Source organism: Pantherophis guttatus, chromosome 1 (genome assembly GCF_059756535.1).
Source record: "Pantherophis guttatus breed Tessera chromosome 1, ASM5975653v1, whole genome shotgun sequence".
Lineage (NCBI taxonomy): Eukaryota > Metazoa > Chordata > Lepidosauria > Squamata > Colubridae > Pantherophis > Pantherophis guttatus.
The window spans coordinates 317,724,528-317,743,622 of record NC_142063.1 but is presented as its reverse complement, the minus strand read 5'-3'; positions in this window follow the sequence as shown (position 1 = coordinate 317,743,622).

Genomic DNA, 19,095 nt, shown 5'->3' with positions numbered 1-19,095 from the left:
ATCATGATTCAAAATGATGATGTTCCCACCACTTTCCAGGAGCTCGGCTATGAAATCCATGGCAATTTCCTCCCATGGATGAGTTGGTTCTGTCACTTGGTGAAGGAATCCAGAGGATTTCCCTAGTCTCTTTTTCATGGCTGTGCAGGTAGTGCAACTTTTTACATAATCTTCCACATCCTTCTTCATTTTTGGCCACCAGAATTGTCATCTGGCTAGGTGCAGAGTTTTTAAGTAGCCAAAATGATCAACCAAATTAGTGGTTGTGGTGTAGGACCTGGAGTCTCAGGGTGGTAGGGACATACAATTTGGTCCCTTTCCATGCCAGTCCATCCTTGAAGATCAAGGCTTCTTTGTTGTCATTGAACCAGGGGTCTGTGGAGAGGGCTGTTTTTAACACCATTGTCATTTGGTTGTCTCCAGTGGGTGGTTGTCGTTGGGCTTGGCCTTGGGTGGTGACTTGGGCCGTCAGCTGGGAGGTGAGATGATAGCATGGATGATCTCCTCTTGGCGATTGTTGAATTGTGGCTTTCTGGACAAAGCATCAGCAAGCAGGTTCTTTCCCCCAGGATGTATTTTAATTCAAAGTTGAACCATTTGAAATATTGTGCCCACCTGACTTGCTTGGGGGAGAGTTTTCAGGGCATTTTCAGTGCCTCTAGGTTTTTGTGATCAGTCCAGACTTCAAAGGACACTTTACTCCCCTCTAAATGTGTCGCCAGGTGAGGAGAGCCCAGCGGACAGCGCAAGTCTCCCACACCGTCCAGCATCTTTTGGTGTCAGTGAGTTTCTTGGAGGTATAGGTGCAGGGTTGGTTGCAGCTGGTCTTGGGTTGGGGATTTGCTTATAGCAGTACCACCACTAAGGCCATGTCACTGGCATGTGCTTGAATCATGAACGAGGAAAATATAACCCAGATTGAGACTGTTGAATGTGGATTTTAAAATGACAAGTCACAATACGTAATGATATCAAAAAAGATATCACACAGGATTTACAAATGAAACTGGCTGATGTCTTAATAACTAAAAGGCACAGACAAATAATAAACCATAAGAGTGGCTCAGGTAACTTTCTTACCTTATGTAGATTAACATAGAAGATTAGCAGAAGAGATTAAAAAGAGGTGGCAATAGAATAGGGAGGACCAGAGATCTCTTCAAGAAAATTGGAGATATGAAGGGAACATTTCATGCAAAGTGGGCATGATAAAGGACCAAAATGTCAGGTACCTAACAGAGGCAGAAGAGATTAAGAAGGGGTGGCAAAATTACACAGAAGAACTATACAAGAACAATCTTAACATCCCTGAGAACCATGATGGGGTGGTCACTGACCTCGAACCAGATATCCTAGAAAATGATGTCAAATGGGCCTTAGGAAATCTGAGCAACAACAAAGCTAGTGGAGGAGACAGTATTCCAGTTGAGCTATTCAAAATCTTAAAAGACAATGCAGTAAAAGTGCTACACTCAGTTTGCCAGCAAATTTGGAAAACTCAACAGTGGCCACAGGATTGGAAAAGGTCAGTTTACATTCCAATTCCAAAGAAAGGCAGTGCCAAAGAATGTTCAAACTATCGCACCATTGCACTAATTTCACATGCTACTAAAGTTATGCTTAAAATCTATAAGCTAGGCTCCAGCAGTATGTGGACAGAGAACTACCAGAAGTACATGCAGGATTTCGAAGAGGCAGAGGAACTAGAGATCAAATTGCCAACATACACTGGATCATGGAGAAAGCTAGGGAGTTCCAGAAAAACATCTACTTCTGCTTCATTGACTATGCTAAAGCCTTTGATTGTGTGGATCACAACAAATTGTGGCAAGTTCTTAAAGAGATGGGAGTACCAGACCATCTTATTTGTCTCTTGAGAAACCTATATGCGGGTCAAGAAGCAACAGTGAGAACTGGACATGGAACCACTGATTGGTTCAAAATTGGAAATTAGTCCAGGAAGGCGGGACTAACATAACCTTAACAGCCTTGATGTCAACGCTGAAAGCAACCTGGGAGAATGTCAAGAAAGCAGCGCAAACCTATAAGAAACAGGCAGACAAACACCGAGCCCCGCAATGGCCATTCCAGGTGGGGGAGAAGGTCTACCTTTCTACAAAATACCTGAAGTTAAAATCCCCAGCAAGAAACTGGGGCCAAAGTTTATGGGACCATTCCCCATAGTAAAGATCATCAACCCAGTCTCGATGTAATTAAGATTGCCTTGACTGCTAGGGAAAATACACCCAGTATTCCATAGTAGCCTCTTAAAACCCATGGTCAGTTAGACCCTGAGGCCACTATCTCGTGAGCACCCGGACCCCTGGGTCATAGGGGGCCAAACCTATTACAAGGTACAGCAAATCCTCGACTTGAGGTGGCACAGGAGAGAACTCCAATACTTAATCAAGTGGAAGGGCTACCCCTTATCAGAAGCATCCTGGGTAAAGAGTAGGAACATTCAAGATGACCACCTCATAGCAAAATTCCATGCAGGCAACTCAAACTATTGCAGCAACTATTGCAGCAACAATAGCAGCAACTATTGCTGAGCATATTGTAAGCCGCCCTGAGTCTTCGGAGAAGGGCGGCATATAAATCAAATTAAAAAAAAAAAACAAGCCTGTGGGAGTGTCTTGATTGCTCTTAATTGCCCCTCACTGATATCAAGGTCCTCATAAATTTCATGCAGAAATTAAGGCTTGATGCATTTCCAAATTGCATCTTAGATATACTGCTCATATTTGTGGCAAGTTGGACAATAGCACATCAAGTTTGATGTCTGATGCAACAGCATTTGAATTTGTATGGAAGGCAATGCTCATCTAGTGGACCCACAAAGGCTTGCTTAGTGTAGTCTGATAGATGCTTCTGTTACATGGACTTTGCAGAGGCTGCTCCAAGAAAGTGGAGCTTATTTTAGCCATTTGCATGATGAATTTGATTCTGAAGAGGTATAAGTTTACCAGGAGAACTGGCATGGACAGAACATGGAAAGATTTGTCTGATTCTAATTATGAGACAAAATGAAATAAATGCTATGAATATTTCAGTTTCTGCATCTTACACTTCGCAGCAAGGCACGTTGATGTGACATACTCCTATCTCCTGGTGATTGGGAGGACATTGTGCTTTGCAAACTCCTTTATTTTTATCACATTTTTCTGAATTCCTTTTCTTTAAATTAAGTTTTTTTTTATTTTTTCCAATATAAACATACATGTTTTGTGGACAGTGCATTGATTGGGTCAGGTCTTTTTTATACAACATTAACAATAATAATACAAATAGTATGTAGAATTCTAATCTTTCAACTTCAAACAATACTAATCTCATTTCATATTCCTTTTACATTTTCCCTTTAATTCATTTAAGCATAAATAACGTTTCTTCGCACCCTGTGTTTATTATCCCTTAGTAAATGTTGTCATTCAATATTTTAAAAATCACTCATTATTCCACCATAACATCAATATTCCAAATGTGTAGGATTACTAATAACACTAATTATTAACAATATTCAATCCATCACGGGACTACATCTCAAAGTCCCCACCATTTCTAATCCTTAATATTTTAAATTCACAATATCTTTTAACACACTGTTAATATTAGTATTTCAGTTAAATTGTCTAGCCTTAAATTACCATCTACTAACCTAAACTTATTAGGGTTGTGGTGTTTTCCCATTTTATTAATATATTTTCTCATTATCCATCATCTCTTAGTCTTTCTAAAATTCCATCGTTTATTGATTTTTTTGGTCAGCATTTTTATCTCTTTCTCTTGGAATCTTGTATCTCTTTTTAAATTTTTTGTGTCTACTAAACTTTCCCTTCAGGGTGCCTTTTGACTCTTTCTGCTGTTTTTTTTTTTTTTTTTTTTGAATACCCATCCACAAAACGTCCTTTTGTTTTTGTTTTTTTTTTAAGTGGGGGGGTTTCTCTATTCTCTCTGTACCCTTATAAATTGTGATGTTATGTATTTGTCTTCTACTTATTAGTCTCTTCTCCTCTTTGTCCCTAACTTCTTGCTTCTCATTTTTATTCTCCTCTTCCCCTTCTAGTTTCTCATCTATTTCTTGAATATCATGTTCCTCTTCCCCCCAGTTGTTGAGTAGCTTCTACATTCATTTCTGTATCTTTAAACAATTCCTTTGTCTCTTTGTCATTTCTTAAGGATTCACGCAGACTTTTTAACATGCACAATATTTCCTCATACATCTCTAGATCCATTTTATACTGATTTGATACAATATGAAAAGTATATTTCTATTATTCCAATATCTCAATATTTAGGAAGCTTTTATTTAATCAAGTTACATCAATCCCATAGTTATGCCTCTAAAACCCCACATTTTATTTCATAATAATTTACAGCCTTATAGTTCCCCAATTGTCCACATTTTAAAGTCTTATTTCCTTCTTCTCTCTTTTATTCTGACCTTTTCTTCTTTTGACTCTTAGAATATTCTATTAAATAACATTAATAGTCCAAGTCCAAATATGTCCAGGTTACTCCACTAAGTTTTTCCAGCCTTTCCAATCCATAATCCAATAGTCAATTTTAGTAAGATTTAGTTATTTGCAAATTAGTTTCTTTTGTAACTCTTTAAAAGGAAAAAAACAAAAAACCCACTATTGAATGTTCTCAAATTTTCCCAGTCATCTTCTAACAACAGAATCAAGGTCAGGCCATTCACCAGATGTTGTTTCTTCTGTTCGGTGTATTAGACTTTGTGTGTATTAGATTAGCTTTCATTAAATATACTGCAGCTATAGTGTTGTAGTACTTCCCTTTCTCCAGTAGATGGCTCTCTTATGCCCCACCCAAAGTAAGCAATCTATCAAAAACAGCTGATTCTCGGATAAATCCAAGGGGTTTAGAAATTCAAATAAACAAATAATTTCTCTCTAAAGTCGCTTTCAAATTAGTTGGGCTTTTTTCCACGCTGTTTGTATTTTTATAGCTTCTCTTGTGCTTTTTTTTTGCCTTTTTGTTTTTTTCTCTCCATGTGTCAATTTACCGCTATTTTAAGCTTAGGAGTTTTGTTTTCATATTCTTTTTGTTATTGCAAGTCATTAAAGTAAAAGTTGATAAATATCTCACCCAATTTCAATGTTCTGTCCATATACCGGTCCTGCACAATCTTGATTCCCAATTGTCCCAGCTTCGTAGCTGCCAGCAATGGCAGCCATGCCTGCTGCCATTCAGGAAGAGCTTGCTTTGGACCTAATGAGGAATTTGCGGATTCCTCAAGGTCAGTGAAGCGCCTCTCCTTCCTTCACCGCTCCTACAAGGTGGCTGTGACCCCGAAGGGTCTCCTGGCAGTGGTTACCAGCTGGATTTTTGCGGGACTCAGCAGAGCTCGCTATTTTCCCGTTTTCTCACCATGATTGCAACCAGATGTCTGGAATTCTTTTGAATTCCTTAACTCTTGTTTTTGGCTGGAGATGGAAGAGAAAGAGAAACTGATCATACACCAAAACAACCATTTTCAGAATTTGTAGTTCTGTATTCCTAGAAAAAGGAATGTGGTGGCTCAGTGGCCAAGATACTGAGCTTGTCTATAGAAAGATCTGCAGTTCAGCGGTTTGAATCCCTAGTGCCGTGTAATGGGGTGAGCTCCCATTATTTGTCCCAGCTTCTCTCAACCTAGCAGTTCGAAAGCATGTAAAAAATGCAAGTAGAAAAATATGGACCACCTTTGGGGGGAAGATAAAAGCATTCTGTGTGCCTTTGGCATTTAGTCATGCTGGCCACATGACCACGGAGACATCTTCAGACAGTGTTAGCTCTTCGGCTTTGAAACGGAGATGAGCACCTTCCCGTAGAGTTGGGAACGACTAGCACATATGTGCAAGGGGAACCTTTAGCTTTTTATTCCTAGAAAAAGTGTACAGGTAGTCCTCAAGTTACGACCCCAAGTGAGCCCAAAATTTCTGTTGCTAAGTGAGACAGTTGTTAAATGTATTTTAGGTTCTTTCTTGACACAGTTGTTAAGTGAATCACTGCAGTGATTAGGTTAAGTGAAGGTGGCTTCCCCATTGTCTTTGCTTGCCAGAAGGCTGCAAAAGATAATCACATGATCCCAGGACACTGAAAACTTCATAAATATGAGTCAGTTGCTGAGCATCTAAATTGTGATCATGAAATCATGAGGATTCTGCAACAGTCATAAGTTTGAAAAATGACCATAAGTCACTCTTTTCAATGTCATTGTAACTTTGAATGGTCATTAAATGAACTGTTGTAAATCGAGGTGTACCTTTACATACCAAAATGTATTATTTTAGGAAGAACACTTATAAAAAAAGAGTCCCTTAGGGAAAAAATTGAAGATATCCTTTTTTCTAGACAAAACTTTAATTAGAACCTTAGATTATTTAGATGAGATTTAAGGAGTTTGATTATTTATTTACTTTCTGGTTTAAATGATTTGGGTATTGCTTCCCAGTCTTGAAAAGGTTACAGAATATTTCCAAGAAGGTACTAGATCAAAGCAGTTTATTAAAGCAATCCTGGAATATTGAATCAAGTATGCAAAATAACATTTCTGACTGCTTGTTCAGTTTGGTAGTAGGTCTATATAGATTTATTTCTGAACTGCCTGATGTTTCATCCTGAGTGTTAGTATAAAGATTTCACCAGAATTGACTTACTCTAATCAGAAAGAACCACAATGGTGATGAAAAGGAGGACACACCAAGGCTTCATAGTTATGGCAAGTTCAAAGCAACTACTTAAGTTTTCTCTAGTCCAGTCACCAAAAGTAGCCTAGAAGGTATGTTCCATTCCGCCTTTTAAATCATCATCATGGGATGTACCTTTAATTACAAATGTAAATATTAATGACATGAAGACAGAGGAACAATTGGATTGGTTGTTTCTTTCTCTGTATCTTGATGTTAATTTGAAGCATTTTCTTTTTCCTTAAATGGCAAGTTTCCATGACTGGGGAACTTATTCCATGACTTATTGGCTCATTTCTGCTGTTAAAAGAAAGAGTGATATACTAGCCAAGTAAATTCCAATTGTTCCGTAAGATTTTCTGGTTGCCTTTCTTTATGACCAGGATATTTCCAGGTTAGATTATGATATTCATTGTAAGGAGGTTGCCACTGAAGATTATTTTCATTTTTTTAGTTTATTAATTAGATATCTGGAACACAGAACACTGAAAACTAACTGTGGGATAAAGAGGAAAGAAATCAACACTTCTATTTTAACCAATCAATCAGAATAGAGTTGGAAGGGACCTTGGAGGTCTTCTAGTCCAACCCTCTGCTCAAACAGGAGACCTATACCATTCAGATATGTGGCTGCCCAGTCTTTTCTTAAAAACCTCCAATGATGAAGCACCCAATGATAAGCAAAGGGAGAGAAAATTAATTTGACCAGTTCTCATCTGTTACCCTTTGACTTCTAAAACAACCATGAATTCCCTTCCCTTCCCTCCTCTTCCCTCCCCTACCCACTCCTCCCCTCCTCTCCCCTCCCTTCCCTCTTTTGTATGAGGAACATGGCTTCATTAATTCTTTTTCCATTATGGGAGGTGGAAGATAGTAAGATGGTTTGTGTTGTTCCAAAGATGTTTCTTTCCTTGGCACCGTACTGAACCTCATTTCTGGCCATGATTCTGTAGCTCTTATTAAACATGAAAGTCCCCTTCTCCTCCATGCCATTTTAACACCAAGAACCACATATAAGAATGGTTTCTGTTACTGAAATAAGCATTGGATTACAAAAACACCAGTACATATGTTTTCCCATTATTATTATTAATGATACACATTATTCTAAAATTGAACTTGAAAACTGACACTAATCTAAAAGACAATATAGCAAACAAACAAAATAATTCATCGTGTATCCAGATCTAACTACAGTATACAGTAACGGTCAAAATTGTGAAAATCTTTTGGGAAAAGTGTACAGTATTTTTGAGGTTTGATGGCTAATAACACTACTTTTTTTTGAAGTACTAACATAAAATTATATAACCTCTGTCCAGGTAACATGGGTTTTAGCCCAGTTTAGTCTTTTCAACCTTTGTCTGAGAGATAAAAGTGGCTCCTTTGGTGGAATTCTAGATTTTAGGCCAAATTCCTACAGTCTGCACCAATTCTTGCACTCAACTTCACATTGCATTTCACCATTTTATCTTGTATACATCCAGATGATTTTCTTCTGTCATGTAGGCACGGTCTCTTAATTCTTCTATCATCGCTTGCTGTTGTACACCTTTTCCTGCCTTTACCAGTGTGGTTTTGTAGTGACTGAGTCTCCTTATACTTCTTCAAAAACTTAGAAATGCCACCTTTGGTTAAGTTTCCACCAATTTTTCTTCTAATTTCTTTAGAATTGTAGCCTTGTTCTCTTAATAATATTATTTTACATCACTTTCTGGGCAACCACTCAACTCTTTGCACCATTACTTTAATTTTATTACATTTTACAAGTTCACTAAATGAAAGAACACAAAAAAACCCCCAACCAACTTGATAGCGATCACATAACACACTGACAATGTCCTCTTCTCAGCTTCAATACATGACATCAATAACTGAATCCTACTGTGATCTGATTGGCTCATTGCCAAGACAAGATGACACCTGATTGGCTCTTTAAACACTCATGTTCATTGGCTACAATCAGATGAAGGAAAGCTACCTGATATCAACCTAAGCAAGTTGTGCTTCCTTTTTCTGGTTATTTGGCTATAACTTTTCATAGAATAGAGATAATGGAACAAACTTTGTTGCATTACATTCTTGATGAAATTAACGTTCCATTGAGATATATATATATATATATATATATGGTACTGCTCCAAAAGAGAGTGGTGTTATTAGCCCTCAAACCTCAAAAATACACTTTTCCCAAAAGGTTTCCACAATTTTGGCCACTACTTTACATTGGGATAAGATCTTGGATTATCAAAAAGGCCGTCATCTCACCCACAACAGAGATAATTCAAAGTGTGACCAATGCTATTTCCATCACATACCAAAGTCCCGCTGAAGGGGATCCAGATAATTTATTTCATCTCAGGTTCTTTGCAACCATTTCTCAGTCACTTTCCCCAAAAGATGTTAGATACTGGATGAAAATGTCCCAGTACAGTGTGGTCCAGGATTCAAAGTCAATTTGACAAAGGCTGAAAAGATTCTTTTACATGCCCCTGCAGGAGACTCTCAGATCCCCCCTTCACCTAAAACAGCATGTGTCACCTGAAACAAGACCATGGGACAACTATCTGCAGATGCAATGAGCGTGCAGAAATACTGACACTTTGCCACCCTTATGGGCAAAGTGCCTTAAGGTAGGCTTAATAGTGGTTCTAACCAATGTTTAGTTGGGTTCAGTCTTTATTAAGCACCAGCAATGCTCTAGACATCTCTTTTCAACAGCCTCAATTCACAATGAACCCTGAGGAGTGAATGGTCCACATGGGTATGATCTGATCCAAATCCTTGAGTGCTCTCCCCCCCCCACATTTGAAGCAGTGACCAAGGCTACTTGGTCTGTGCAGCAAGAGGTGGAATAAACTGTGCAGCAAGAGGTGGAATAATTCTCAGCTCTGCCTGCAACCCATCCAGGTCCATCAGTCACCAGGACAGACTAATCTAATGGGTCAAGCCTCATTGCATCAGATAATGGCAACAGAGCACCTCATGATAATTTAGGTATGATCTGACATTGATAAGGGAGACACCAAGACTCCCCCAATTTCAGATCACATAGCCACTCTTCTGACAGGAAAAAGCACTATCCAGGATGAGATCCCATTCCTAAGGGGGCAAGTTCCCCAGACAATATGTCTGAGAAATTTCACTGCCAACTGAGAGATGGAGTCAAGGACATCAAGCAGAGAGGTTGCTTTGTAGCAGGGATCCCAACTGATCCCTAAAGGCATCTTAATGAACAAGGTGTCACATCCAGTGATCTGTGGTGCACCACCCCATAAGTTGTAAATGATCCTTAGATGACAATCACCCCCACCTACAATCCATAGTCTTAGCTGATGCCATACTGGAAACCCTGTTGGGCATATTTCTAAAAGTATCATCCTCACATCAGAGCTCAGATAGGTCTCAGCCATACATCAAAGGATTAGTTATTCGATGAGAGAGGCCTATTGCAAACCAACATGACATTTAAAAGCAACAGCTGGAAATTGGTGCCACTAACTGGATATAAGGACTGTGACCAGATTCCTGAATATGGAACCAGAATAAGACAACGGTTCTGCTTCCCCCAGGGAACCAATATCACCCCATGCCTGTCAGCACTATAACACTTTGACCTCCCCCTACCACCCATCAAAGGCAGTCTCAACTCATAGTCTAGGTCTCCAGTTTCAACTGTCTTCCATTCATACCCAGGACAGGTGTCACTAGTTCTTAGCACAATCAGGATATCCAGAGCAGTGGTTGGTTTCAAATTTTTTTACTACTGGTTCTTAGGCTTGGTGGGCAGGGGAAGGATATTGTAAAATCTCCATTTCCTCCTGATCAACTGGGACTCGGGGGGGGGGGGCAGAGAATACATGGGGGCGGGACCAGTCAGAGGTGGTATTTTCCGGTTCTCCGAACTACTCAAAATTTCCACTACTGGTTCTCCAGAACTGGTCAGAACCTGCTGAAACCCACTTCTGATCTAGAGACTATTTCCTCACTTCAGCCACAAAATGCACTCATAACAATCATACTCACACTAAACCCCTGCCTCATTCTTAAATCCTAGTCTATCATAGGTTCTTGCTATAAGACCATTGTTTCCTAATAATTTCAGGTAATAGAAATATATTGGAAATTGATGAGCTCTTGTAGACTGCTGGATAATGTTGGTTACTAAGTAAGTGCGCAAAACTGGTAGTGCACAATTTGGAATCCCACCACTTGTTTAGAGTCTTCCCTGTTTTCTGCATTCGTAGTTAAGTGTACCAAGTTGGTGATGTATTTCCTTCAGAATTTTTTTTCAAATATTAGTGTAGGAAGATTGTGGCTTGGAAACCTTCCCAAAAAACATATCCTAGTCATTTTGACTGTAGCTGATGATTGCAGGCAGCATCCAAAATGTTTATAAACTCCTCAGTGATCTGCTTGTCTAATAGCCCATCCAAACTGGTTCAACATAAAAGCTAAATGGAGCATATAGGCGCATACGCTTCTGAACATGAGTGGTTAGGAGAAGAGTAATTGTTCCCACCCATTCCACAGCTCATATATCTCAAAACATTCATTTGGTCCCATGTGAAATTGTCTTCAGGATTAGAGCAGCCCTTCATCCCATTCTCTAGTATAAGTTATGATTCACTGAACAATTGTGAGGAAGACTTCTCCTCTAGCAGCTGATAAGAGGTAATGATTTTTGAATGAAGTAAAAGTATATGGAGTGCATTGGTCTGAAAACAATGGGAACATTGTGCCTGGGATCACTGTCTTCTCAGAAAAATAAGGTCTGGAAGGCAAGATGTTGCCTTGTGAAGGAAAGAAAATGCTACAACCACACAGTACTTTCTGTGATTTTCTAAATGAGGCATTGCAACATGTCTTGACAATCACATACACAGTACATATACTGTGTATGTGATTGTCAAGACATGTTGCAATGCCTCATTTAGAAAATTTAAAGAAGGAATTGGGCTAAGCTGCCTTTGACCTTGGCAATGTCAAGGCTTTCCAAATTTGCTGAATGAAAGATCAGGGCCCACTGACACAAAATGGGCCATAGGAATGAACAGTCACAGAGTCCTGTGAAGGGAGGAATCAGTTGGAAGGAGAATCCATAATTAAGGTGCATGATCACTTTATTTTTCTCAGCTTCCATTCTAAGAAGATTTAAGTAGTATTCTGACTTTCTTGTCAGCCTTGCTGCCTCAAAGAATATGCTTTATGTTTACATTAATTCCTTATATTTTTCCTCAACTTTAAATCCTGACAGTCAATTTATCTATTCACAAAGGGTCATCCCTCATTAAGATAAGGCCTTCTTTGTATTCAACTAAAATGTGAGTGAGGATGTTTATTAACAGAAAGGAAAGGCTTATAGCTGTTAAAGCATTGCAAAGCTACGTGGTGATTTTGTTTTCCTCAACTTCCATTCTAAGATATAAAGGAGCATTCTGATTTTCTTGTCTACCTTGCTGCCTTAAAGAATACACTTAATGTTTACATCAGGGGTGAAATGCTCTCCGTTCAGACTGGATCGCCCGATCTGGTAGCGATGGCGGCGGGTATTTCGGAGAACCGGTAGCAAAAATACCTGCACCCCCACCATGCCCAGCTGAGCCGTGCAATCATCAGAGGCTTTTTAAAATTATTTTTAAAAGCATTTTTTCTACAACCTCTTCGACCGAAAAAATACTTTTAAAAGTTAAAAAAAAAAAAAAGCCTCTGATGATTGAGCGGTTCAGCTGGGATCATCAGAGGCTTTTAAAAGCATTTTTGGCCAACCTCTTTGGCCAAAGAGGTTGTAGAAAAAATGTTTTCAAAAACAAAAAAAGGCTCTGCCGATCAGGCAACTCAGCTGGAACTGTCAAAGGCTTTTAAAAGCATTTTTTTTACATCCTTTTCAGCCAAAGGGGTTGTAGAAAAAATGCTTTTAAAAGTTTTTTTTAAAAAGTTGGCCACTCCCACCCAGTCACATTACCCCCCCCCAAGCTACGCCCACAGAACCGGTAGTAACAAATTTTACATTTCACCACTGGTTTACATTAATCCCTTATACTTTTCCTCAACTTTAACAAGTTCTTAAAGAGATGGGAGTACCAGACCATCTTATTTGTCTCTTGAGAAACCTATATGTGAGTCAAGAAGCAAAGTGAGAACTGGAGATGTAACCACAGATTGGTTCAAAATTGGGAAACGAGTCCGGCAAGACTGTATACTGTCACCCTGCCTATTTAACTTATATGCAGAGTACATCATGAGAAAGGCAGGGTTAGTTGAATCAAAAGTTGGAATTAAGATTGCCAGGAGAAATATCAACAACCTCAGATATACAGATGATACCACTCTAATGGCAGAAAGGAAGAGGAACTAAAGAGCTTCTTGATGCGGGTGAAGGAGGAGAGTGCAAAAGTTGGCTTGAAACTCAACATTAAGAAAACTAAGATCATGGCATCCAGCCCTCTCTATTCCAGGCAAATAGATCGGAGAAAATGGAGGTAGTGACAGATTTGATTTTCCTGGGCTCCAAGATCACCACAGATGGGGACTGCAGCCAAGAAATTAAAAGACGCTTGCTCCTGGGGAGGAAAGCTATCCAAAACTAGACAGCATACTAAAAAGCAGAGACATCACCCTGCCAACAAAAGTGCGTATAGTCAAGGCTATGGTTTTCCCAGTTGCAATGTATGGCTGTGAAAGTTGGACCATAAGAAAGGCTGAGCTCCAAAGAATTGAGGCCTTTGAACTATGGTGCTGGAGAAGACTCCTGTGAGTCCCTTGGACTGCAAGGCGATCAAACTGGTCAGTCCTAGAGGAGATCAACCCTGACTGCTCTTTAGAAGGCCAAATCCTGAAGATGAAACTCAAATACTTTGGCCATCTAATGAGAAGGAAGGACTCACTGGAGAAGAGCCTAATGCTGGGAAAGATTGAGGGCAAAAGAAGAAGGGGACGATAGAGAACAAGGTGGCTGGATGGAGTCACTGAAGCAGTAGGCGTGAGCTTCAATGGAGTCCAGAGGATGGTAGAGGACAGGAAGGCCCGGAGGAACATTGTCCATTGGGTTGTGATGGGTCGGACACGACTTTTCCACTAACAACAACAAATATATGTGTGTGTGTGTGTGTGTGTGTGTACAGTATATACTGTATATATACATAGACACACATATATATACTTATATACATACATACATACATACATACATACATACGTATGTATGTACTTGCATACATACATACATACATACATACATACATACCTCTTAGCTTAGAGGTTAATACATCAGCCTAATATGCAAGTAAACCCAGGTTCGAATCCCAGAAGGGTATGGCTAGCTGATGAGAGCTAAATAGTTTGAAATAGATCTATAGTAGTTTCCCTTTATTTCTTTGTCAGTAAATATATATTTAACACAAAATAGTTTGTCGAGAAAGCGACTGCCTGAGAGGATTTGGATCAAAATTGCCACTAGAAAAGAAATATTAAAGTCACCTTGTGAAGAATTGCACAAAACCACACTTGTGACATCCCAGTAAATGAGGCACCCACTCGTGCAGTGAAGTTATCTAAATTGAAAAGGCCTTCTCAAGTTTGATATCTGAAGTGACAGGATTTGAATTTGTACAGAAGGCAATGCTCATCTAGTGGACCCACAAAGGCTTGCTTAGTGTAATAGTCCGGTAGATGCTTCTGTTACATGGACTTTGCAGAGGCTGCTCCAAGAAAGTGGAGCTTATTTTAGCCACTTGCATGATGAATTTGATTCTGAGGAGATATGAGTTTACAAGGAGAACTGGAATGGTCAGAAAATGGAAAGATTTGTCCGATCCTAATTATGAGACGAAATAAATGCTATGAATATTTCAGTTTCTGCATCTTACACTTCGCAGCAAGACATGTTGATGTGACATGTTTCTATCACTTGATGATTGACAGGATATTCTGTTTTGCAAACTCCTTTATTTTTATTGCGTTCTTTACCATTTCTTATGTCTGATGCATTCTCTGGAGATGGAAGAGAAAGAGTAACTGATCATACCATCAATAGCCTCCCACCGACCAGTACGCTCCCACAGAGAGGGGCTCCTCCAGGTGCCGTCGGCCAAACAATGTTGGCTGTCGGCCCCTAGGGGGAGAGCCTTCTCTGTGGGGGCACCGACGATCTGGAACGAGCTCCCCCCCGAGATACGGAGGATTCCGGATCTGCGCACCTTCCGCCGCGAGCTGAAGACTCTGTTATTTCATCAAGCTGGCCTCGCCTAAATCTTCTCCCTTTTAAGTGCAAATTTTAAATTTTAATGTATTTTAAAATATGGGTATTTCAAATTATAGGTATTAATTCAGCCAAATTTATTTAATTCATTTTATTCGATTTTAAATTTTGTATATGTATGTGTTTTATTTTATGGCTGTTCACCGTCCTGAGTCCTTCGGGAGTAGGGCGGTATAGAAATTCAATAAAATAAAATAAAATAAATAAATAAATACACCAAAACAGCCCTTTTCATAATTTGTAGATCTGTATTCCTAGGAAAAGTGTACAGGTAGTCCTCAAGTTATGACCACAAGTGAACCCAAAATTTCTGTTGCTAAGTGAGACAGTTGTTAAGTGAATTTTATATTCTTTTTTGCCACAGTTGTTAACGGAATCACTGCAGTGATTAGATTAAGTGAACCTGGTTTCCCCATTGTTTTTGCTTGCCAGAAGTTTACAAAAGATGATCATGTGACCCCAGGACACTGCAACCATCATAAATATGAGTCAGTTGCCAACAGTTGTGGGCTGCAAATTTTTTAACAACTGGTTCTCTGTTCGGGTAGGCGTGGCTAGTTGGTCATGTGACTGGGTGGGTGACCCAGCCCCACCTCCTAGCCACTCACCTGAAAGGCAGAGGTAGGATTCAGCCAGTTGGGTCTAATCCCACCACTTGCTGGCTCCGCCTCCACCTGTTTATCGGCCTGTATTTTGGCCATTTTTTGGAATGTTTTTCGAGATGTTTTCAGGCCATTTTCCAGGCTATTTTCAGGGCATTTTGGGGCCATTTTTGGACTGAAAAACAGCCTGAAAACAGCCTGAAAACCAGGCCAAAAAACGAGCAGGGTGGGCCAGCCAGTGGTGGGATTTGCTGATTCGCCGAACTGCACAGAATCTTAACTACTGGTGTGAACCAATAGCAGCCCACCTCTGGGTGCCGAGCATCTGAATTGTGATCCTGAAATCATGAGGATTCTGCAAAAATGATCAGTTTTAGGAAGAACACTTATAAAATAGAGCCCCTTTGGGAAAAAATTGAATATTTTTTTTCTAGACAAAACTTTAATCAGAATCTTAGATTATTTAGATGAAGTCTAAGGAGTTACAGGTTGCTTCTCTCCTTGATTAGTTTCCATCCATTGTTTTCTTGTCCTGCCTTCTGTTGCTTTGGAAAATAAGTTGACCCTCTCTTCTTTGGGGCAACCCCTCAAATTCTGGAATACTGCTATCATGTCATCCTTAATCCTTCTTTTCTCTAGATTAGCCAGATCCAAATCCTGCAACCATTCTTCATATGTTTTAATCTCCAGACCTTGATTTAGTTGCTCTTCTTTGCACTTTTTCCAAAGTCTCAACATCTTTATTGTAATGTGGTGACCAAAACTGGATGCAGTATTCCAGGTGTGGCCTAACTAAGGCTTTATAGAGTGGTACTAATACTTCACATAATTTTGATTCTATGCTTCTGTTTTATACAACCAAGGGTTGTATTAGCTTTTTTGGCTGCTGTCACACACTACTAGCTCATATTTAAGTGATCGTCCACTAGGACACCAAGGTCCCTCTCATAGTTACTGTTTTTGTACCAGTTTCTCCTAATCTGTGCTTGTACCTTTGGTTTTTCCTGCCTAGATGTAGAACCTTGCTGTTCTCCATATTAAATTTCATTTTGTTGGCTTATTCAAGTCATTTTGGAACCTGAACTTTTCTTGTGCGGTGTTGGCTATTCCTGGCAGTTTAGTGCCATCTGCAAATTTGATACGGTCCTCTTGTGTTCCCTCATCTCAGTGAAAACATTGAAGAGTACTGGGTCTAAGACCGAACCTTGTGGTACCTCACTGCTTACTTCCCTCAATGTAAATGTAGTACCATTAAGGACTACTCATTCAATACGGTTTGTCAACCAGTTACAAATCTATTGGTGGTGATGCTATCTATCCTACATTTTTCTAGTTTACCAAGAAGTAGGTTGTGGTCTATTTGTGGTCTCATCTGCTTCTTTTCCATTGTTGTCTATAAAAAAATTCTTGTACTTCTATTCAAAGTCTTAAATACAGACAGAATTGCTCTCAGATGTGTTTATAAATTAACCAACTGTTCTCTTGTATACACTACCCTAGGCAAAGGGAGAGAAAATCAATTTGATCAGTTTTCATCTGTTACCCTTTGGCTTCTAAAACCACCGTGAATTCCCTTCCCTCCCCTCCCCTCCCTTCCCTCTTGTGTATGAGGAACATGACTTCATTAATTCATTTTCATTATGGGAGGTGAAAGATAGTAAGATGGTTTGTGTTGTTCCAAAGATGTTTCTTTCCTTGGCACCGTACTGAACCTCATTTCTGGCCATGATTCTGTAGTTCTTATTAAACATGAAACTCCCCTTCTCCTCCATGCCATTTCAACACCAAGAACCACATATAAGAATGGTTTCAGTTAGTGAAATAAGCATCAGATTACAAAAATGCCAGTACATATGTTTTCCCATTATTATTAATAAGTATATTTAATGTGGAATTAGAATAATTTCATTATGTCTTTGCTGCCTGCTGCCCATGAGATCCATTCACTTTTTTATATTTGGGAAACATAAGACAAAAACAACTGTAATATATAAATGCATGGGAGGGTGGTGTGCAGTTTAATTTATTTATGTTTTGCATGGCTAGGCTGTTACCGGTGGGATGGTACCATGTTTCCCCAAAAATAAGACCAGGTCTTATTTTCTTTTGGGCCACAAAATAAGCATTAGGGCTTATTTTCAGGAAATGTCTTATTTTTCCTCCTTGTACGGGAGGCACACTTCTGCTTGCAAGCCACAAGGTGGAGGAGTAGAGCTTGCCCACAGGCCTAGGACAGCTTTACTTCAGGGCCCTCGCAGCCAAGCCATCCACGTACCTACACCTGCCTTATCTTGCAGTGGTGGTTCCAACAGCCCAATTCTCTTTTGTTTCTGATAACCTTTTTGGTCTTTTTTTTTTATAAAGTACCAAGCAGCTAAGTATAACTTATGACGAGGTCATGGTTTTGGAAGGAACTGAAACACTACAGAGGGTAATAATCTGGAGAGAACAATATGAGTACCCATAAGTCTTGAACAGTAAGATCTGGAAAAGAGACAGTTCCCTTGTAATGGAGATAAAAGTTGCAATTATTATTGTATCTTTCTTATAATTAACTTATGGCACATAGGCTTCTGAACATGAGTAGTTAAGAGAAGAGTAATTGTTCCCACCCATTCCACAGCTCATATATCTCAAAACATTCATTTGGTCCCATGTGAAATTGTCTTCAGGATTAGAGCAGCCCTTCATCCCATTCTCTAGTATAAGTTATGATTCACTGAACAATTGTGAGGAAGACTTCTCCTCTAGCAGCTGATAAGAGGTAATGATTTTTGAATGAAGTAAAAGTATATGGAGTGCATTGGTCTGAAAACAATGGGAACATTGTGCCTGGGATCACTGTCTTCTCAGAAAAATAAGGTCTGGAAGGCAAGATGTTGCCTTGTGAAGGAAAGAAAATGCTACAACCACACAGTACTTTCTGTGATTTTCTAAATGAGGCATTGCAACATGTCTTGACAATCACATACACAGTATATGCATTTAAAGAAGGAATTGGGCTAAGATGCCTTTGACCTTGGCAATGTCAAGGCTTTCCAAATTTGCTGAATAAAAGATCAGGGCCCACTGACACAAAATGGGCCATAGGAATGAACAGTCACAGAGTCCTGTGAAGGGAGGAATCAGTTGGAAGGAGAATCCATAATTAAGGTGCATGATCACTTTATTTTTCTCAGCTTCCATTCTAAGAAGATTTAAGTAGTATTCTGACTTTCTTGTCTGCCTTGCTGCCTTTCAGAATATGCTTTATGTTTACATTAATTCCTTATATTTTTCCTCAACTTTAAATCCTGACAGTCAATTTATCTATTCACAAAGGGTCATCCCTCATTAAGACAAGGCCTTCTTTGTATTCAACTAAAATGTGTGTGAGGATGTTTATTAATAGAAAGGAAAGGATGATAACTCTGAAAGCATTGCAATAATTTCCAACAATTTGCAATTTCATTCCATTCTAATGAACAGCAAAAACAAATGTGGTCATGGGTTTATTATTATTTTTTCCAATTACAGATGGGAAGAAGGTATTGTCCTGTTT